Source organism: Bos mutus, chromosome 18, assembly GCF_027580195.1.
Source record: "Bos mutus isolate GX-2022 chromosome 18, NWIPB_WYAK_1.1, whole genome shotgun sequence".
Taxonomy (NCBI): domain Eukaryota; kingdom Metazoa; phylum Chordata; class Mammalia; order Artiodactyla; family Bovidae; genus Bos; species Bos mutus.
This window is the reverse complement of record NC_091634.1, coordinates 59908557-59931774: the sequence shown is the minus strand read 5'-3', so window position 1 is coordinate 59931774 and position 23218 is coordinate 59908557. Positions and strand designations below refer to the sequence as shown.

Here is a 23218-nt window from a genome sequence, read left to right as displayed (position 1 = left end):
ATGGAGAAAACAACCAAACAGTTATCCATAAGGAAACTCAAAGTTAAGTGCAGGAAAGGCTGAGGGAATACCATGTGCTTCCTGACTAGAAAACAAGGCTTCTAGGTACATATCAGAGCTTTTGTTCACTGTACAAGGATGTGTATTGTGAAATGTCTTGTTATGGAAGCAACACTTTTACAACAAGAGGACAAGTCAACCTGTAATAAAGGAAATAGCAGGAGTTGTGAAATAAGTCTTGTGGAATGAGTAAGGAACTTCCCACATGTCTATGCTTGAAATACGACATGATCAAGCTGAAATGAAATGTCATTCTAATTACATAAATAGACATTACAGTTTGTTTCAGGGGTCAATCACTTGCTGAACACAAGCTGTGGAACCAAAAACATTCTGCTTTTAAGATTAAGACTGATAGGAGAATACACATAAGCAAAAAAAATGAAATCTCCTTAGATCTGAGTTTACGTAAGACTTTTAAAAAATGGTGATCATTAATAAAATCTATTTATTTATTCATTCATCCAAGAAATGCCTATAAATTATTTTCCACGTACCAGAATGGGTATTAAAGAAAAAAAAAAAAGACACAAAACCTACATCCTCAAGTTCACAGACCAACATGTAAACTGACAGAGGACAGTACAGCAAGTGTTGCAATAAAGGCTATTAACAGATGCAGTGGGAAGCAAGTATTAAAGTTTCTAGACAAAGACACAGACACTGCCTCTGGCTGATTTACACAGAAAAGGAATTTAGGCTTTGAAGCATTCACAGAACAAATACCAAGCTAGACCACATCCAGGGTCATAAAACTAATGTCAATAAATTTAGAAGAGGTGCAGGGGACTTTCCTGGCAGTCCTGTGGTGAAGACTGCACTTCTACTGCAGGGGACATGTATTCAGAATATATAAAGAACTCTTACAACTCAATAACAAAAAGACAACCCAATTAAAAATGAAGAGCAGATGTGAATAGACTCTTCTCCAAAAAAGATATACAAATGGCTAATAAGCACATGAAGATGATCAATATCATAAGCCACCAGGGAATTCCAAACCAAGATTACAGTAAGATGGCACTTCATACCCCCAAAGATAGTTATGACCAAAAAGAAGGATAATAACAGTACTGATGAGGATGAGGAAAAGTAGAACGTTTGTGGATATGTTTCTTTGGAAAACAGTCTGCAAGCTGCTCAAATAGTTAAACACAGTTACCATATGACCCCACTCACGTCCACTCCAAGAGAAATGAAAACACAATGTCCACAGAAAATCTTGTATACAAATACTTACAGCCTTATTCATAATAGCCAAGAAGTGGAAACTGACTTGAATGTCCATCAACTGATAACGGATAGCCATACAATGGACTATTACATGGCTTCCCTGGTGGCTCAGACGGTAAAGAATCCACCTGCAATGCAGGAGACCTGGGTTTGATTCCTGGGTTGGGAAGATACCCTGGAGGGGAGCATGGCAACCCACTCCAGTATTCTGGCCTGCAGAATCCCCATGGCAGAGGAGTCTGGTGGGCTACAATCCATGGAGTCGCAAAGAGTCAGACACGACTGAGTGACCAAGCACACACACAGCAACGAAAAGAAATGAAATATGCTACAGTATGAATGAACCTTAAAAATATCACGCTAAGTGAAAAAGCCAGAGACAAAAGATCATGTATTATCCATTCCATTTATATGAAATGTTCAGAATAGGCAAACCCATAGAGAAAGAAACAGACTGGTGGCTACCTCGGTTGAAGTGAAAGGAACAGGCGGGGTGGGAGGAGATGGGGAGTGACAGCTAATGCGTGCAGGAGTTCTTGTGGGGGAGATGCAAAACTCTGTGACTGTACTAAAAACCACAGATGTGTACACTTTAAACAGCTGAATTATACAGTATGTCAACTGCATCACAGCAATGCTCAAAAAAAAAATCAACATAATCCATCATATTAACAGGCTAAAGGAAAATAAATCACTTGACTATATCAATCTATACAAAAAAAGCAACTGACAAAATTTAACACCTACTTATGATAAAAATCCTGAAAAAAATCAGCAATAGAGGGGGTACTTATTCAACTTGATTAAAAGCATCTACAATACAAAAAGCCTGTGGCTTTTTACATTACAGTGTACATATTTTACATGTAGAGCTTATACATTATAGTGAAACGTACTGTTTCTCCCTAAGACTGGGAACAAAGCAAGGATATCTGCTCTCACTCTCTTATTCAATACAGTGCTGTGTCTGTGCCAGAGCACTAAGGCAAGAAAAGGAAAAGGGAAGAGAGACAGAACAAGGGATAAAATTGCCCCTACTTGCAAGACTGGCTTCCCTGGTGGCTCAGACGGTAAAGTGTCTGTCTACAATGGGGGAGACCTGGGTTCGATCCCTGGTTTGGGAAGATCCCTGGAGAAGGAAATGGCAATCCACTCCAGGAGTATTGCCTGGAGAATCCCATGGACAGAAGAGCCTGGTAGGCTACAGTCCACGGGGTCGCAAAGAGTTGGACACGACTGAGTGACTTCACTTTCTTTTGCAAGATTAACTATGCAAAAATCCCAAGGAGTCTATTTTTAAAAATGCTAGAACATGTGAGTTAAGTCAGGTTGCAGGGTATAAGAAAAACACACAAAAATCAATTATATTTCCATATACTAGCAATGAACATGTCAACATTAAAATTAAAAATACAATAAGAGGGAAACTCTGGCAGTCCAGTGGTTAAGACTCTGCAGTTTCACTGCCAAAGGCACAGGTTCAACCCCTGATTGGGGGAACTAAGATCCTGCAACCCGTGTGATGCAAACAAATTAAAAAAAATAAAATAAAGTCAATTTTAAAAAAGAGAGCTGGAGTGGCTATACTGATATCTGACAAAATAGACTGTAGAAGAGAAAAATGTTAATGAAGACAAAGATTAATTTAAAAATACAATGCCATTTTTAATCATTCAAAAGACAATGAAATATTAGGCATAACTCTAACAAATTATATATATAGGACTTATATGTTTAAAATTATAAAATGCTAATAAAAATAAATGGAGACACATACAAAGTTCATGGATTGAAAGACTCAATATAATAAAGATATCAATACCCTCTGGACTGACTTATAGGTTTATATCAGTCTGCCTGGGCTGCCCCATAGCAGCATACCATAGACTAGTGGCTTAAATAACAGAAATGCATTTCCTCACAGTTTTGGACAGAGAAGGCAATGGCACCCCACGCCAGTACTCTTGCCTGGAAAATCCCATGGACGGAGGAGCCTGGTAGGCTGTAGCCCATGGGGTCGCTAAGAGTTGGACACAACTGAGCGACTTCACTTTCACTTTTCACTTTTATGCACTGGAGAAGGAAATGGCAACCCACTCCAGTGTTCTTGCCTGGAGAATCCCAGAGACAGAGGAGCCTGGTGGGCTGCCGTCTCTGGGGTCGCACAGAGTCGGACACGACTGAAGTGACTTAGCAGCAGCAGCAGCACAGTTCTGGAGGCTGGAAATCCAAGATCAAGGTAAGACCTCTCTGGTTGGCAAACAAATACCTTCTTGCTGTGTCTTCACATGACCCCTTCTCTGTTAATATTTGCAGAGAGAGGTCTGGTGTCTCTTCCTCTTCTTATAAGGAGACTGATCCTATGGGATGAGCACCCACCCTTATAACCTCATTTAACATTATTTACTTTAATACCTTATCCCAAAACACAGTCACACTGGGGGTTAAAGCTTCAAAATATGAGTTTTTAAGAGGGGAGGGAGGAACACAATTCAGTCCATAACAAGGTTTAACAAGGTTTGACAGGAATTCCTATCAAAATCCCAGAGTTTTTCTAGACACTGACAAAATTATTTCAAAACTTATTTGGAAAGGCAAAAGAACTAGAGTTTTTAAAAAATACTTCTGAAATGAAATAATGAAGTGGAAGGAATCAGATGATCAGATTTCAAGATTTATTTTATAGATCAGTAATCAAGATTGTGGGATAGACACATGTCAATGGAACAGAGAACCCAGAAACAGAACTACATAAATAAGCCAAATTAATTTTTGACAAAAGGGCAAAAGTAATTCAAAGATAGCCATTTCAACAAATGTTGCCACAAAGAGGATGGCACAGGCAAAAAAATAAATAAAATGAAACAAAAATTTAAAAAATCATCCTTGACTTAAATCACATGCCTCATGCAAAAAATAACTCAAAACCAGTTCATGAAGTTAAATGTAAAACATAAAATTAAAAAAAAAAAATCAAAGAAAAATCTGTGGGGCCTAGGGCTAGGCAAAGCATTCTTAGACTTGACACCTCAAGGAAAATCCATAAAAGGAAAAACTGATAAATTGGACTTCATCAAAATCACAAACATATGCCCTGTGAAAATCTCCTTAAAAGGATAAGACAGCTATACATTGGAAGAAAGGATGTGCAAACTTAGTATCTGATAAAGGACAAATATCTAGAATTTACAGACAACTCTTAAAACTCAGCAGTAAGAAGTTCAACAATCCAGTTAGAAAATGGGCAAAAGACAAGAACAGTCATTTCACCAGAGGATATATAGATGACAAAAGAGCACATGAAAAAGTATTTAACACCTTAGGGAAATGTATTTATATGCCATTAGAGAAATATAAATTAAAATCATAATGAAGCATCACTTCACACCTACTGGAGTGGCTAAAATAAACAATAATGACCATGCCAAATGTTGATAAGAATGCAGAGAAACTGAATCCCTTACACACTACTGGTGGAAATGTAAAATGGCACAGCCCCTTTGGAAAAGTTGGACAGTTTCTTATAAAAGTATACATTCAACGACCATCAGTTCAGTTCCGTCGCCCAGTCATGTCCGGTTCTTTGTGACCCCATGGACTGCAGCGCACCAGGCCTCCCTGTCTATCACCAACTCCCGGAGTTAACTCAAACTCATGTCCATTGAGTCGGTGATGCCATCCAGCCATCTCATCCTCTATCATCCCCTTCTCCTCCTGCCCTCAATCTTTCCCAGAATCAGGGTCTTTTCCAATGAGTCAGTTATTCACATCAGGTGGCTAAATGATTGGAGCTTCAGCATCAGTCCTCCCAATGAAATAAGAAAATAAAGTCTGTCACTGTTTCCATTGTTTCCCCATCTATTTGCCAGGAAGTGATGGGACTGGACGCCATGACTTCATTTTTTGAATGTTGAGCTTTAAACCAACTTTTTCACTCTCCTACTATATGGTAGTTTCACTCTCAACTACCATGACTCAGTAATTAACTCCCTCTCAGAGCATTTACCTCTGAGAAATGAAATTTTAAATGTGTTGAGAAGAATAAGGACCCCTCTCCCTGATATTCACTCCCTACCCTCTTGGAATCTGATTTAGTTACCTTACAGTTCCATGGCAAAAGGGACTCTGCAGATGTGATTAAGGGTATGGTCCTTGAGACAGTGGAGATAATCCTCGATTATCAGTGTGGGCCCAATATAATCAAAGAAATCCTCACAGGCAGAGAACCTTTCCCAGCTAGGTTAGAGATGAGATGAAAGGAGGAACAGACATTCTTAGCTTGAGAAGGAATCAACCAGCTGCTGCTGGCTTTGAAAACAGAAGCGGGCCACGAGTCAAGGAAAGTGGGTGGTCTCTGGAAGCTGGGAAGGCCCACAGCTGAGAGCAAGAAAATGAAGCCCTTAGTAGTCCTACAATCACTAGGAATACAGATCCGCTTTGATTTTAGCATGGTGAAACCATGGTGTTGGGCTTCTAGCCTACAAAATTGTAAGTCAATAAATTTGTGCTTTGTAAGTAGCTGCATTTATGGTAATCTGTTATAGTAGCAATAGAAAACTTGTTCACACAAAAATAACACACTTATGTGAATTCCCTGGCAGTTCAGGGGTTAGGACTCAGTACTTGCACTGCTGTAGCCCGGGTTTAATCCCTGGTCAGGGATCTAAAAGCCAGCAAGACACATGGCGCGACAGAAACGAAACAAAACACCCCACAAATACACACACTTAACAACCACACAAAACCTGTACATGACTATCTGTAGCACTTTATTTGTGATACTGTAAGATGTTACAATAGAGGGATGCTGGATCAAGGATTCAAGAAAGCTGTTATTTTACAAACTGCATGTGAGTCTACAATCTCTCAAAATAGAAAGTTTAATTAAAAAAAAAAAAGGTATTGGGTTACTCATCAAAATCCAGGATTTAAGAAGCAAGTTCAGAAGCTGGAAACAATGCCCCCAAATCACACCACAGACCTAGACTGACGGTGCTGCTGTCTGGGGTCCCACACGCACTGCAGCTGCTGCCCCTACGTGGGCCCGGGAAGATCTTCCGAGTTCGCTGCCTCTGCCTCACTAGGCTGGACTGAAAATCCTGGGCAGGTATCTGACTCAAGCAGCCCAGGTTCCTGACTGAAAAGTAGCTACAAAGAACACTGGGAAATCAATGGTTTTGAATATTCGGCTCCTTGCCTCCCATGAAGTGCGGCATTTATGAAATGTCCTGCAGATTTCTGAGAGGGTGAGGCACCAGACAGACAAAAAGAAGCTCCACAACACCTGGTGGTAAAGATTTTCAAAACAGACATTAAGATGGAGCTGGGGGCGGGGCGGGGGAAGGCAACAAATAAGACTAATATGAGAATGAGGAAAATTCATGGATGCTTTAGAAAATGTAACAAAAAATATTCCCAGATATTTTGTTTCTGAAGAGAACAAGGAAAACCAACAAAGGGAGCAATGTAAATAGCTCAAAAGAGGGAAGAAAAACAACAGATATTTAAGATATACAGTATTTTAATGGTAAAAATCAATAGGGTTTGAATAGAAGAATCAGTTTCTTTCTGATATGAAAGAAAGTCATCAAATGTGTTTTTAAAGGTTACTGGGTATTTTCTTTTTTATTACTCAAAAATGGTTCATTTTTTATTTAGCTTTCTGACTCTGTGCTTGTACTTTCAATACTTTCACAACGTCTTCTGCTCTTCAATAAGGAAAGCACGCTTGATCCTGTCGCAGACACATTTAGCACACAAGGAACCATCATAGGCTCGGCTGACAAGTTTCTTCGTTTTAGACAACCTCATGACAGCTTTTGGTCTCACAGCACGAACGCCTCTAAGTCAGCCTGGGCACACAACACACGCAGATTTTGGTGCTTTCCCAACCTTCTTGGTATAAAGGTAAACAATTCTATTACCAGGGGTTCGGGACGGCCTGGTTTTGTAGAGGCTGTATTGTAGGACAGCCTACGATGGAACGTCAGACGCTGCACCATCCTGAATGCCTCTAGATGCCGTTCCCCACACCCCCTTTTTTTTTTAATAGGTTACTGGGTATTTCTTCCTATGCTCAGTGTAGTCAGAAGTATTTCCTTTGAGTAACTTCAAATTCGCCAATTGTAATGACCAACTTCGTACTAGCTGCAGGGAAACATTTTTTAAAAAAGCAATACATAGTATCTGCCCTTAAAGAGGGGCTTCCCTGGTGGCTCAGGTGGTAAAGTGTCCGTCTGCAATGCAGGAGACCTGAGTTCGATCCCTGGGTTGGGAAGATCCCCTGGAGAAGGAAATGGCAACCCACTCCAGTACTCTTGCCTGGAGAATCCCATGGACAGAGGACCCTGACAGGCTACAGTCCATGGGGTCGCAAAGAGTCGGACACGACTGAGCGACTTCTCACAATGAACTTCCAGTTCAGGCAAGATGAATGTTTAATGTAACCTAAACATTCTCCAATGAAGACCTAGAAACACTAGATTTAAATATACCAAAAGACCAAACATTATTTTAAATGCATAGTTAAACCCGGCGAGAGAAAAGGGAAACGTCCAGGGTGCCAGGATCAAGGAAGGAACTGAAACCACAGTGGCAGAATATGAGCTGATCCAGTGGCTAGAGGAGCTGAATGCGGTGGGGAAGGAGTTTCAATAACTTCCGCCCTGGGTTTTGCTATCCACATGATAACAGGACTAGTCTCGGACTTGTAAAAGGTGGAAGGCTAGAACTAAAGTCTCAAATAAAACAGAAACTGTGTATCCTCAGGGAAAGGACAGACTAGGAAAAGTTCACCTAACAGCCTACAGAGCAAACAAGAAAGCTTCTCTCTGCTTGGACAGTAGGGAAAACGTGGGGGTGGGGGGGAGTATCTCCTGAGAACTGGAACCCTGGCCTGTGATAATTAGGATTCATAATTATTCCAGTTATGATAGCTGAGTGTTCCAGAAACTTCAAAGCAAAAAAAGAAAACATAAAAAGCCAGGGCACCGAGTGGAGAATTCATCTTACTTTAGAGAAATATAATTTCACTAGGCCATATGAGATCACGCCACAGACAAAACCTTAGTAAAGATGATAAAGAATACTAAACACAAAGGGCCATAACCCACTATAAGAGACAACAAATGAAATAAAGACAGCTTTAGAACTCTAAGAACTTCTGATAAAAGAACAATCAGACAGAAACTATAAAGGAAGCACACATAAAATGATGATGAATATAAAAGAAAACCTCAAAACCACATGATCCTATGAGAAAAAAACAAGCAGATTTGCAAACAAATCAAATAAAAATTGTAAAAATAAAAAGAAAACATACTTATTGAAATGAAACTCAGTGAACAAGTTAAAACAGCTTAGACATAGCTGAAGAAAAAGTAAAGAACTGGGACACTGGAAAGAGCCAAAAGGCAACTCAGAGATACAGCGAGGTGAAAAATACTAGAGAAGTGAAGCGATGTGGAGGACAAAATGAAAAGACCTGACATATAGGCATTCTAAACGGTGATGATAAAATGCAAACAGACAATATTCAAAGAGACAATGCCTGAGAAATTTTCAGAACTTTCAAAAGGCATGAATTTTCAGATTTAAGAAACAAAATTAAATCTGTACCATCTACCCAGTATTGAACTGCAGAAATTCAACGTCAAAGAAAAGATCTTAAGAGTTTTATTCTCTTCAAGGCATGAATAAGGAAGAATAAAATAACTATACTTCATGGTCACATATTTAAAGGGCCATTAGTGGGACAGGAGTACAAACAGAGAGGATCTGCATCAGGACAGAGTGTGAGAGGGCAGAGCTGGGCTTGAAAAATGGGCAGGATTCCCACAGATGGGAAGAGATGACGGCACCTGGGGTGGAGACAGGGAGTCTGAATAAGCTGATGGAGGAAAATATGGGGCAAAGGGAAGGACCCTTCTCTGGCTGTCAAATAGAGTAACAGAAAAATGTGTGGTTTGCTGGAACTAAAATCCATTGTTCACTAATATTAGGCTAAAGAATTTGAACTGAATAGTAGGCAAAAATAATCAAATTTTTGAGCAAGTGATAGGATCTAAATTGAACCATTGCCCAAAATCTCTTATTCCAGCAATGGCATCCAGGGTGGATACAGGAAGAGAGACTGCAGTCTCTTAAGTAAATTTAGGAACCAATTATAATAATCCAAGCTATTCAAAGACTTCAGAAAATATTTCAATTACAAGACAGATGATGAAGAAAGACCCAGAAAAGAGGCAATGTCAGTGAAGATGAAATATAGACAGAAGGCACGAAGAGAGAGAAGGAAAGAATATAAATGAATATTCAGAACATTCTGAAGGTGGAATTAAAAGGACTTAATGGAAAGTTATGACCAACCTAGACAGCATATTGAAAAGCAGAGACATTACTTTGCCAACAAAGGTCCGTCTAGTCAAGGCTATGGTTTTTCCAGTGGTCATGTATGGATGTGAGAGTTGGACTGTGAAGAAAGCTGAGTGCCGAAGAATTGATGCTTTTGAACTGTGGTGTTGGAGAAGACTCTTGAGAGTCCCTTGGACTGCAAGGGGTCCATTCTGAAGGAGATCAGCCCTGGGATTTCTTTGGAAGGAATGATGCTAAAGCTGAAACTCCAGTACTTTGGCCACCTCATGCAAAGAGTTGACTCATTGGAAAAGGCTCTGATGCTGGGAGGGATTGGGGGGAGGAGGAGAAGGGGACGACAGAGGATGAGATGGCTGGATGGCATCACCGACTCGATGGACGTGAGTCTGAGTGAACTCTGGGAGTTGGTGATGGACAGGGAGGCCTGGCGTGCTGCGATTCATGGGGTCCCAAAGAGTCAGACACGACTGAGCGACTGAACTGAACTGAACTGAATGGACTGGGCAGTTGGGAGTAGGGGAAGGATAGGAAAAAAAAAGGAAAGAATTGAAGACAGCACTGAGGCTGGGATGAATGACTTAGGAAATAGTGGTGGTATAGTCTTTCTCCAGAGACAGACAAGCGGGTAGGAAAAATGGATTAGAAAGAAGCTTTAGTTTAGAAGTTCTCTCTGAGAAGCTACTTAGCTTCCCAGGCTCCATTTCTCCAGTACTGTAAAATGGAAGAATTTAGAGAAAATGAATTAAATGTTGGACCACTGTGGTGTCAAGAGGATTCAGAATAAACTTGTAGCAAGCAATGAGAAACATGGGTCTGGAGCTCAGGAGAAAAGCAGTATTTGACAGACAGCGAACTACCAGCACTGAAGAGATGGTCAGAAGAAGAGGCCTTTGAACCCTGTGGACGCCCTACACACACAGAGGAGGCGGCAGTGGGAAGCTCAGAGATATGTCAGTCTTATCAGGAAGGGGCGTCCTGAGATACTGTATTGTAAGTAGATGACACACAACGCTGGGAGAAAGGAGATGTGTTCCATTTTCCATTGCCAATCAATTCCCCTAGGGATTGATAAATGTACGGAAAACAGAAGCCTTTATCCAAACTTTTCCTACTACATCTGAGAAGCACTGATCCTTCGCTTTCATTTTGATGCTGACCAAAGTCCTATTTCAAAGGAGCTTTAAAAAATACATATATAACTCCAGTTTCATAAAGACAGATACTTCAAAAGCTAAGCCTTTGTGCTGAAATTCTACCTGGCTCATTCTTCTATGATACCGTAAAACACATAGCTGATTGTCCAAGTTAGCCTAATAAGAAAGTTGGCTTCATCACAGCAAGACTGAGAAATTGAGGTCCAGATAGGTCCAACGTAAACTTAATTGGAATGACTTTCTGAAATGCTTTCAAAAACTAGGATTTCATTAACCCACAGCATATACAGAAACACAGCTGGGAAGCAGACATGATGCTTGTGGTTAATGCTCTAAAGGAAACTCCCTCAAATCTTTTCTTTGAAACTAGTTACATGAGACAAGAGTTCAAGATCAAGAGTGTTTTATACATGGGATCCTTTGGATCTTTCTAATTCTCACTTTAAATAAGACATGTCACACTTTGACTATAGAGAAACTCTTCTCTTTTGGTTCCTACCTCTTACAGTTCACCATCTCGCAAGCATCTGGGGCTAAATGATCCCAGTTTAAAGCAAAAGCCAATGCAAAGCGTGGACTGCTCTTGCTCATTCTCAAATAAGCAGCTATGAAATTGCAAGCATTTCAAATTCAAGGGAAGTCTAACTTTCAAAAGGCTGTGACATTTTTTTATGGTCATAAGCATCCAGAATTACTATTAATATATCCAAAGATTAACACTTATTCAGAATCTCCCATTTTCTTAATGATACAGAAATATTAGCCTAGGTTAGAAATTTTAAATTATTTTGAATGACGTTTATCATAGGTTCCCTCGGATAACAGGGTTTTGGCAAGAATCCAGGGCTAGTAACTGACTACAGTTCAGTGCTGGACCTCACATCAGCCTGATTTTCAATCCCTGACCAAAATAAAGAGAACAAAGCTACTCAGCCTCTCCCATAAGAAAAACTCCCCAATCCAAATAAAAATATTTATCAAATACGAATCTTTCTATATAATCATACTGCTAAGTCACTTCAGTCGTCTCCGACTCTGTGCGACCCCAGAGACGGCAGCCCACCAGGCTCCCCTGTCCCTGGGATTCTCCAGGCAAGAACACTGGAGTGGGTTACCATTTCCTTCTCCAATGCATGACAGTGAAAAATGAAAGTGAAGTCGCTCAGTCGTGTCCGACCCTCAGCGGCCCCATGGACTGCAGCCCTCCAGGCTCCTCCGTCCATGGGATTTTCCAGGCAAGAGTACTGGAGTGGGGTGCCATTGCCTTCTCCGCTATATAATCATAACCTCCCACCAAACAGTAGCAAGATGCCTGTATCAGAACATGATCAGAATGTAAGAACCACTGGCTGCTAAGCTTAGGACAAATGACATTCTTCACTGACATGAAAACATTTGGGAATAGTGACTTCCACCACTAAGGACATAAAGAGAGAAGTAACACATAGCATTTTAAAGAATCTATAATATACTGCAGTCCCTAAACTGGCTCACAATTGCTCTCAGCGTTCATAAAACTCAGGTTTTTATCTGAACTCTTAAATGACTGAGAATTAATTAACTTTGATGATCTGATATGACATGGGGACAATCTATAGGTGATACCAAAATCTTAATTCTTTTTCTAACATTTGAAAAATGCACCAAAATGTAGCACTAGTTTAATTCTTGGAAGAAAAAAAAAAGTCTGTTTCTGATAAAAATTTTCAAAGGAGGGGGAATTTTAAGCCACAACACAAACCAGTAGGTTAAGAGGAATCAGTTAACATGATTGTGGAGAAATCTTTGGATACTAGTCAAGTAATGATGTGCAGAAATGCGCCCTCCAACTCACATAACACTGGAGATTTCAAACTGTTGTTGCCTATTTGGCAGCATCTATTAGGATTTAAGGTGCATACATTTGACTCAGCAATTCCACTTATAAGAAATCTGTCTTCCAGAAATAACAGCATGAGAAGATTAAAAAAAAAAAATATGTACAAGGATTACTACAGAACTATTCATAAGTGCAAAATCTGGAAAACTAAAAGTTCACCAATAAGGGAATGGTTGGTTATTCAAATTATAGAATATTCACACAACAGAGTATCATGCAGGCATCAAGACGTGTAGACGTTTATACTGGACCTGAAAAGATACCCAAAATAAGACTGTTTAAAAATACAAGTTGAAGAAAGAATAAGTCCATTTTTGTTTTAATGTATATATATTATAATATATTAGCATAATATAGGGAAGGATTGGAATATAACTGATAACTGGCTAAAACGATTAGCCTCTGGGACTGGCAATGAAAGAACTCAAGAGAAGAAAAATCATTTTCCACTTTCTAAGCACAATGGTACAATTTAAAACAAAACAAATTCTCTAATAAAAGAAAAAATGTAGAAACTATATATAAAACATAAAAATATTTCATACCAAGAGAATAATCTCATATCATTAGAGAAAAATGTACACACTTATATACCCGATCTTAGGAATGAATGTTTCTTCTGCTGGGATGTTGCCAAAGACAAACCATCTTTTCAGAGGAACTCTGCCCTCTAGTGCACACTGAAAGAAGCCAAAACACAAGAAGCAACTAAAATCAATAAATTCATGTTACAATCAAAATATTTCCACTTCGTCCCTACAGCATCACAATTCTCTTCTTAAATGAAGGCCTCTATGTATCTTTTCCAAATCAATTTCCTATTATCGCACCAAGTGAACTTCACGAGTCATAACTTCAGCTACCTACCCTTTCTATGCTTCCCTACACTCCAAGAAGCACTCAAAGCATCTTCCTTTCCTATTTCACACCAAGAGAAATTTGGCAAAATCAAGGGTATAGGAATACAGAAAAATAAACATTTTAAAATTTGTAACACATATAGGTACCTGGCTCTTAGGCTTGTTGCCGCTTTAACTCAAGGGTAAAGGAAGGAGGTTGCTCTGTGTAATAAAGCAACTCCTTGATAGGACTTGCTAAGATCACTAGAGCTTGTTCAACTCTGGGCAACCTGAAAACCAAAAGCGACATTTCCTAGAGGCATAGTATTTGCTGTAGGGATTCAATCCCATCCTAGTGACTACAAAGGAAAAATGTCCTTACTTTGCAGTGTTTCCATGTTTGGGTTCTCATTTAGATGCATGAATTACTTGATCCAAATATCAAAAAGTCTCCCCAAAAAAGTGAAGGGTGGAGTGAAAGGAATATCATTAATCTCTCCATTCATAATTCTTTCAGTTACTAGCTTGACCTGGAACAATCTCTTCAAATCAAGAATGCGCATGAGATGAGATCACCTGTAATAAATTCAAAATATTCCAAGTATTCATGGGGAAATCTTAAAAGAATTGTTTAATTTCAATTTCAAATCCACTTACCCTATACCTGCAACAACTGTAGAGTATAACTAAAATAAAATTTAAGAATAAGCTAAAACCAAATGAAGCAGAATATAAGCATCCATTGAAGAACATGTAGGTGAAAGTCGGTACAGGGTTTTCTTGCCCCAACGAAAAGCAGCATTCTGGAGCTGATAAGTAAAGTAACAGCAGTACCAGTGAGGCTGATAGAATCAATCATTTCCTCTTAAAAGCTGTTTCTAGATAGTCCTACTCTGGAACAAAGGGTTGCAAGAAGAAATGACCTTAAAACAAGCCAGACAAGGATATCTCCTACTTGGGTCCCCTGGAAGCTGGGAGGGGGGTCCTCACATAAGCTTTCTGCAATGTAAAATTCAGACCTCAGTAGGAGTCCACTGCTGCTGTTGTTCAGTCGCCAAGTTGTATCCGACTCTTTTCGACCCCACGGACTGTGGCACGCCAGACTTCCCTGTCCTTCATGACCTCCTGGAGTTTGCTCAAACTCATGTCCATTGAGTCGGTGATGTCATCCAACCATCTCATCCTCTGTCGCCCCCTTCTCCTCTTGCCTTCGATCTTTCCCAGCATCAATCAGCCTCTTTTCCAATGAGTAGGCTCTTCACATCAGGTAGCCCTAAAGTATTGGAGCTTTAGCATCAGTCCTTCCAATGAATATTCAGGGTTGATACCCTTTAGGATTGACTGGTTTGATCTCCTTGCTGTCCAAGGGACTCTTAAGAGGCTTCTCCAGTGTCACAATTTGAAAGCATCAATTCTTCAGCGCTCAGCCTTCTTTATGGTCCAACTCTCACATCCCATACATACATGACTACTGGAAAAACCACAGCCTTGACCATACAGACCTTTGTCGGCAAAGAGGTATCTTTGCTTTCTAAACAAACCTGGAACTCATTTTTAAAATGTGTTAGCTCCTTCAATTTCATGAGATAAGGCTGAGATTAAAATATAATACAGGAAACCCGACTAGTCATGGTTAATGAGGAAAAGGCTTACAAAGGAAACGGGATTAAATAGTCATCTCACTTCCTTCAAAAATAACAAAACACAAAATAGCCTTAAAGGGTCCTTCATCAGTTATAAAGCTGAAGAGATACTTTTAACAAAAAAGGTCAATTAGGAAAATAAGAAGGAGTGGTTGTAAGGCACAGTGGCTGAGAGTTCAGGTTTTGGTCTCAAGTAGACCTAGACTTGAATCCAGGCTTCACCATCCAACAACTATGCACTTTTAACAAATTAAGAGCACCTCCCTGAGTTTCAGTTTCCTGTTCTGTGAAATGGGCACAAAGTTAGCACCTGTCTCTTGAAGTGTCCATGGGGAGTAAATGAAATAATACATGTACATTTAGGACTGTGTCTTAAATCTGGTAAACTATCAATAAACAGAAACTACTTATTCTTTTAAAGCAGATAAACATTTAACCTACAATCTGAGAAGGCAGTAAGTCTGATACTTAATCTAGAAGACAAGTTGGTTCCAAAAGGTAATTAACTTGAGCATTAAGGAGGAACACGGGGTTCAAGCATGTGAGAATCACCTGACTGCAGGGACCTGGCAGGCAGCAACACTGAGGAGAGAGAACGGGAATGGGCACAACCCATTGGCTCTGCTCCAGTTCCTTCCCGCTGTTAGGAGAGAGTGGGGGCAGGGGTACAACTTATTTCTGAAGAAAAGCCAATAATCCACCTATGCCAACTCTCCTGATTTTTAAATACTGGTCAAATAAAACATCCAAGGACAGATCTGATTCATCAACTGTCAGTTTGTGAATGTCTACCCTGGAGGAGTCTCAAACCGGAAAATGAAGGACCCCAGCTCCCTAAAACAGTATGTCACAAAGGGGACACTACTGGCATTTTGGAAAAGAAAATTCTCTGCATAAACTGTCCTAAGCACTGCAGGATATTCAGTACCCCTGAACCCCACCCACTAAGTACCAATGGTCTCAAGTCATGTGGCACCAAAATCTCCCTCTCACCACATGTTCCTGAACACCTCCTACTGGCAGAACCACATCCACTAAGAGCAACAAAGTTACATTCAAACATTAATGGAAAAGTCATGAAACTCATCTATTTACAAACAGTAATAAAATAAGGGGAGGGCCAGCCCTGAGTCAGCTGAAGTAAAACCCCAAATTATCATCAAACAGGAAATCTCACTAAGTAGAAAGCTTAGAGCTGGCTGTGGGAACAAACCAAAAGTCTTAACCTCTCTCCTTACATCCAACATGAACTATGACAAAAGGAAATTGCTTTACCTTTTATCTAGCCATTTCTTTTATAATGTTACTGGACATTACAGCTTTCCACCAGTCTCTTTTTCCTACAGCAGAGCTTATATATAGAACTACACATGCTTTAAAAGAAATCACGGTCAAAGGAACCTCTTGGTAACACGTGAATTCTCCTCTTATGGCTCCTTGTCCTATCCAAAACTGTGTCCAACTTACCACATGACCCAGAAATTTCATACCCAGGTTCATACACATATCCCTACAAAAACTTGTACATGAATGTCTGTGTGTGCTTAGTCACTAAAGCAGGGGGCACGGGTTCCATCCTTGGTTAGGGAACTAAGATCCCACATGCAACACAGTGCAGCCAAAAAAACCAACACACATCATGCTAGTCAAAGAAGCCAGACACAAAGCAAGAAATGCTGTATGACTCCATTTATATGAAATGTCCAAACAGGCAAATCGAGACAAAGAGATAGATTAGTGGTTTCCTGGCGGTGGGGAAGAGAGAGGTGTATAAAAATGGAGATAGACAGCATTTTGGGGGAAGTGCTAAAAACTACGTAGAAGGCAATGGCACCCCACTCCAGTACTCTTGCCTGGAAAATCCATGGACGGAGGAGCCTGGTGGGCTGCAGTCCATGGGGTCGTTAAGAGTTGGACATGACTGAGCAACTTTACTTTCACTTTTCTCTTTCATGCATTGGAGAAGGAAATGGCAACCCACTCCAGTGTTCTTACCTGGAGAATCCCAGGGATGGCAGAGCCTGGTGGGCTGCCGTCTCTGGGGTCGCACAGAGTCGGACACGACTGAAGCGACTTAGCAGTAGCAGTACTTAGTAGTACTGCAGCAGCAGCAGCAGTAGCAGCTAACTAAAGAACAGCATAACTTAATTGGTAAATAAATACAGTTCACTATAGCTATTTTTTAAAGAGAGATAAGGTACATCCAATTTTAAACTATTAAACTAATACTGTTTGTTCTCTTAAAAACGAATATGAAAGATATCACAAGTCATGTCTAGAATGTCCACTTTCTTCAAATGAACTTAATTATAATAATTAATTATATATAAATTAGAAATATGTCAATAAAATATTTATAAATATATATAAATTATAATTATATAATTGTATAATTATATAATTATAATTAATAATAATTAATTATAATAATTACCAATAAGCACTTACTTATGATATTTATTCTTTTGAAACAAGCTGATTCTCTTCTTCCAGGAATGGCCCTTCTCTGGCATTCAGTAACCTCGTCATGTATACCTACTCACGGGCCCACAGGCGCGTGCCACCTGATCAGGCATTTCACAAGAGCATCAAACCTGGAGGTGGAGTCAGATTTCTGAGACAACCTGTCTTTTTTTTTTTTTTTTTTGCTATTGATGTAAATATATTTTCTGTGAATAATTTGGAGGTCAAAATTTGGAGATCAATAATGAGATTCAGGGAGAAGGCAATGGCACCCCACTCCAGTACTCTTGCCTGGAAAATCCCATGGACAGAGGAGCCTGGTAGGCTGCAGTCCATGGGGTCGCTAATAGTCGGACACGACTGAGCGACTTCACTTTCACTTTTCACTTTCATGCATTGGAGAAGGAAATGGTAACCCACTCCAGTGTTCTTGCCTGGAGAATCCCAGGGACGAGGGAGCCTGCTGGGCTGTCGTCTATGGGGTCGCACAGAGTCGGACATGACTGAAGCGACTTAGCAGCAATGAGATTCAGATCAAAAATTAGAAACTTTTCCAACCCAGTGCTGTGTCTATGTTTGATTTTTATTTCTTGAAGTAAAATGCCCAATGATCTCTATCAAAAGACTATATATTGAAACTTAAAAGCCAACAAGGTTTTAACTCATGTCCAAGGAGTTTGGGAGAGATCAATGGCTCAGACAGATTCTGTTGTATGAAGTAAAGGTCCTGGGGATGGATGTCTCAAATACACTCAATACCAACAGGTCTTCAACCAGCAGTGTGACACTGTGAGGAATCCTCTCTCTTCTATTTTTGGGGCAAACAGTGCTAACCTGATACCACCTAGGATGATGTCTGAGACTCAACAATGAAGCCTTTTTTTTCCCCTCAACAGATCGAGATGACAACACAAAATTACACAGGAAAATGATGTCTTGAACCCTTATGTTTTACTGGTTTAGATCATTTTCAGTCTATAAAGAGGAATCTAAAACAGTAAGCCCTTAATCAAACAAGTTAATGCCTCTGGCTGGGATCATAAACTTGAAGGGCACTCATGGCTGCCCACTGTTGGAATAAAGTAAGCAGTAAATGCTGGGTTGAAGACAAGCAGTGAATGTACCAGCCCAACACCCACAAACGCTGACAGAAGCTGGATTCAACTGGCCAACAGGGCTGGAGGGGAGTGGAAGGCGAGAAGTGGACAAAGCGCTTAGAGTAACAGGACTAGGAGAGTTCAGACACAGCAGGGTGAGCGCGGTGCTTCTTCTACCAATTGTAGAGTTAACTGTCGTCTCTGATTCCTGCCTCCAGTGAAAACTGGATGTTTGGTTTACTCTATCCCCAAAGTATAAACTTTGGATTTTTTAAGCCAAAGCAGTGTACTATTTTAAACATGTGGAGGAAATGCATTTTCAGTTACAAACGTTTGCTCCTGTGATTCTAGCAAAGGATGTGGGACAGGATGTTTTACTCTCCTGCTCTGGTTTTCCTGTATTGCTTAAATCTGTTTAGAGAGGAGAGAAATAAACAAACAATGTGTTTCTGCTGGGCAACCTCTATTAACTGAAACAATTCCAACACTGAAAAAAAATTTTACTGCGTTAAATAAATTTCATTTAATAAATTTGGTGTCTCCTGTCGACTCTTCTGAAGACTTTCCACACCATGTGTGTGCAGCCTGCAGCACATACTGATGTCTGCACTGATAAAATGCTGTTAGACACCTCAGACCAACGGAATTCCTTTTGACCCTGTCTTTTCCCAAGCACAACGACCACTGCGGACATTTTTGAGATAAATCTCAGAAAAATGATCATGTCAACTTTGAAGGTCATCTGCTGGATTTATTGAGAAATCCAAAGTCCATGTATCATTAATGAAATGTGTCTCTGTTTTTATGTACAAACTGTGAGGACTTTTTTACTCAGTCAGACATATCCTTGTAATCTTGTTATGTTTCATTATAGCTTTCAAAGAAGCTCAGGTTCCACCCCGTCACGAAGGAGTGAGTTCATTAATCTGCTGAAGGATGCGTCACTGGCTGACCCGTCTGGATGCCTCTGCATCCGTCTCCACACTGCTCCTTGCCCCAGATGCTGTCCTGTATGGGTGTATCAACAAGAGACTCTCTACTTGATCCAGTCTTAGGCTCCTTTGAAACCTCTTCTCCATGACGTCTCAAACTTGGCCCCTCTCCTCACTGGGCTTGCAGAGCTCAATTTTAGCAAGAATCCTGCTAAATCAGGTTAAACAGCATCACCCACCCTTGACAGCTGATCACGCTCAGTATCTGAACAGTTTCCTCATTTGCCACCTTTGACATGTAAGTCCTTGGCCCGGCTGCAACAAGAGCCCTGTTGGGTCAGTGAGCCAGAACCCTCTCGCCCCTGCTGTCGCCCTCGGCACTGGCCCATCCACAGACCATCCTCCCAGCCCTCATCTGCTCCCTGGCCACAAACCCCAGCTCTTTGCTGCATGCAAAGTCAAGCCTGAAAACTATGAGGTACACTTGAGTCAGAATGGTCATCATCGCAAAATCGACAAACAACAAATGCTGCAGAAGTGTGGAGAAAAGCAAACCACCCTGCACTGTTGGTAGGAATGTAAACTGATACAGCCACTATGGAGAACAGCAGAGCTTTCTTAAAAGACTAAAAATAGACCTACTGTGTGACCCAGCAATCCCCTCATTGAGCATACACCCAGAGAAAACCATAATTCAGAAAGACACACGCACCCGAAGTGTTCACTGCCGCATTATTTACAATAGCCAGGACATGGAAACAACCTGCATGTCCGTCAACAGAGGAATGGATAAAGCAAACGGGGCACATCTATACAATGGGACATTACTCAGGCAGAAAAAGAAAAATGAAGCCGAGTCCTGTGTAGAGATTTCTATGGACCTAGAGACTGTCATACACAATGAAGTTAAGTCAGAAAAACAAATACCGTGTATTAACACATATATGTGAAATCTGAAAAAATGGTATAGATGATTTTATTTACAAAGCACAGATAGAAACACAGATGCAGAGAACGAATGTAGAGGATACCAAGGGGTAAAGGCAGGGACAGGATGAACTGGGAGAATGGGACTGACATATACACACCAGGAACTGAACCCGGGTCTCCCGCATTGCAGGCAGATGCTTTACCGTCTGAGCCACCAGGGAAGCCCCCCATATACACACTATGACACTATGCATAAAATAGGTAATGAGAACCTCCTCTACAGCACCAGGCACTCTACTCAGTGCTCTGTGGTGACCTAAATAGGCAGTAAACCCAAAGGAGAGGGGATATATGTATACGTATAACTGATTCACTTTGCTGTACAGCAGAAATTAACACAACATTGTAAAGCAAATGAACTCCAAAAAAAATTTAAAAAATAAAAGTTAAGCCTGATCTTTCTCCCCTACTGTGACAGTTGTTAATACCTACTGCAATAAGCCTGAATAAATCTTCCTTGCATTTTAACAAGTAGAGGATAATTTTTTCTTTCATGAGCCTCATTGACCAATGGAGTCCCCAGCAGAGAAAGGATGGAGGGAGGAATGGGATATTTGGTTATTTATTCCCCTGGATGATCCATCGCTCAAGCGAAGCTCTCAGCTCCTGACAGGAGGTCCTCCTTATCCTCACCGCCACAGGCTGCTCCCTGCCGCGCCCCTCAGGTCGAGGGGTGGCGATGGAGCCTCATTATTGCCAACCCCAGGGATGCTGCACTCTCACTATCTGTGCAGTCTTTCATTGCACTTTTGAGTTCCTAAAATCTCCTAGAGGTGTCCCAGTTTGAGGATGCCATCTGTTTCCTTCTGGTTCCTACTAAAACATAGCAGATTTCTTATCTTTGAAAGGTTAGTAGCTCTTTCTAAGAAAGCATGGCATGAATACAGAATACAGTGAGATTTTCATGACTGACTCTGACTTAAACAAGCTGACCTTGCCAAGATGCCCCTTCTCCCTCCTCCGGTTATCTTTAGAACTATGGTAACCGTATTTTCTGAAACACATTGTTTCCAAGTAGAATCTCTATTTTAAGAAACACCCAAGGAAGCTAGAAATAAAAATTATGCTACTTGAAACTAACTATGCTAGAAATCTAAGGCAGAAGAAACTCTGACTTTATTTCTATCCAGCACTTAATCCACAGTAACATTCACAGTAACACTTTCAATAAATGCAAGAGGCATTGTTTAATAATACCAGATACAAGCCTGTTGACCCAGAGATAAGCCTGCAGAATGCTAATTCTATTATGTAGTCTAGAGCAGTATTAGTTAAATACAGGTTGTAAGAGATTGTGAAATTGATTGAATGGGTCATAACATTCTTCCAAAAGACATATACTACACAAAATAATTACATAATAATAGACATAAAATAGAAGTCACCATACATATCTATATTTATGGGTAGACTAAGTCATAATGTAGGGCTTCCCTGGTGGCTCAGACAGTAAAGAACCTGCCTGCAATGAGGGAGACCTGGGTTCGATACCGGGGTTGGGAAGATTCCCTGGAGAAGGGAAAGTAGAAGAGAATTCCACTCCAGTAATCTGGCCTAGAAAATTCCATGGACAGAGGAACCTGGCAGGCTACAGTCCATGGGGTTGCAAAGAGTCGGACACGACTAAGCAACTTTCACTTCACTTAAGTCATAACGTAAGATGTATTTCTTAGTGTGAGTGGCAGTCAGTAAAGTCTGAAAGCCACTGGTCTGCAGAGAACCCCTCTCAGACAATATAATAACTAGAAAGCTAAAAGCATGTTGTTTTAGCTTAGAGCCTCCTATTTTTATCTCAGCTCTCAGGAAAAAAAAAAAGCAGAAAACAAAACTTCACCGTTTTAGGGGAAAGGATGAAGCAAAAACTGAAAGGTCAGCAAGTCAACTATAGGTGACAGCTTCTCTCAAGAAGAGAGCGAGCTCTGCTCGGGAGTCAAGGTGGTCAGCGCTGTGACGGGAGTGAGTGGCCCATGTTCGCCGCTCTCGAGGCGAGTGCCCTGACTCCCACTTAACTGTCACCTTTACTTCTTACACGCAGATTAAGAAGAAAGAAATTTTTCCTTCTTCCAAGGAAAGAATTCTAGTCTTCAGCTCAAAATAACTCATGTACTATGGAAACCATGAAGGGAGAAAAACTGTTAAGTTTTTGACAATGTGCTAATAAAATTATTTGTAAGTCAGCCTTGACCTTTTTTTGTTCCTAGGAGATCCTTAGGAAGGAAGTATTCAACTCAAATCTTTATTACATGTTATGATGAACTGCTGACATTTACATTCAAAAATCATTTTTTTAAGTGTGAAGTCTACTATATGTTCACCTCTGTGGCCAACACTGTAAACCAGGACTTTGCTCAGAATCAAACAAGAAGCCTGCATCCTCCATTCTGCAAGTATTGTTCTCTGCATCCTCCATTTTGGCAGGTATTTCAGCAAAGACAGAACAGCAGCAGAATTCCTGCTCTCAGGAAAGCAGCCACGAGAGCTACAGGCAAGGCGCCCTTGTTGTGAAAACAGCTTCTCCAACGTGCCAGGTGCGTCTCGGCCTGAGACTAGACTAC

The 23218-nt window shown here is 40.5% G+C and overlaps 1 protein-coding gene and 1 pseudogene across 1 annotated transcript in view; both read right to left on the bottom strand.

The window, feature by feature from the left end:
- LOC102286182 (craniofacial development protein 1) overlaps positions 1–23218 on the bottom strand; it is a 103802-nt gene that overhangs the window by 60909 nt on the left and 19675 nt on the right. The window lies entirely within an intron of this gene.
- LOC138991854 (large ribosomal subunit protein eL34-like) lies at positions 539–23215 on the bottom strand (annotated as a pseudogene).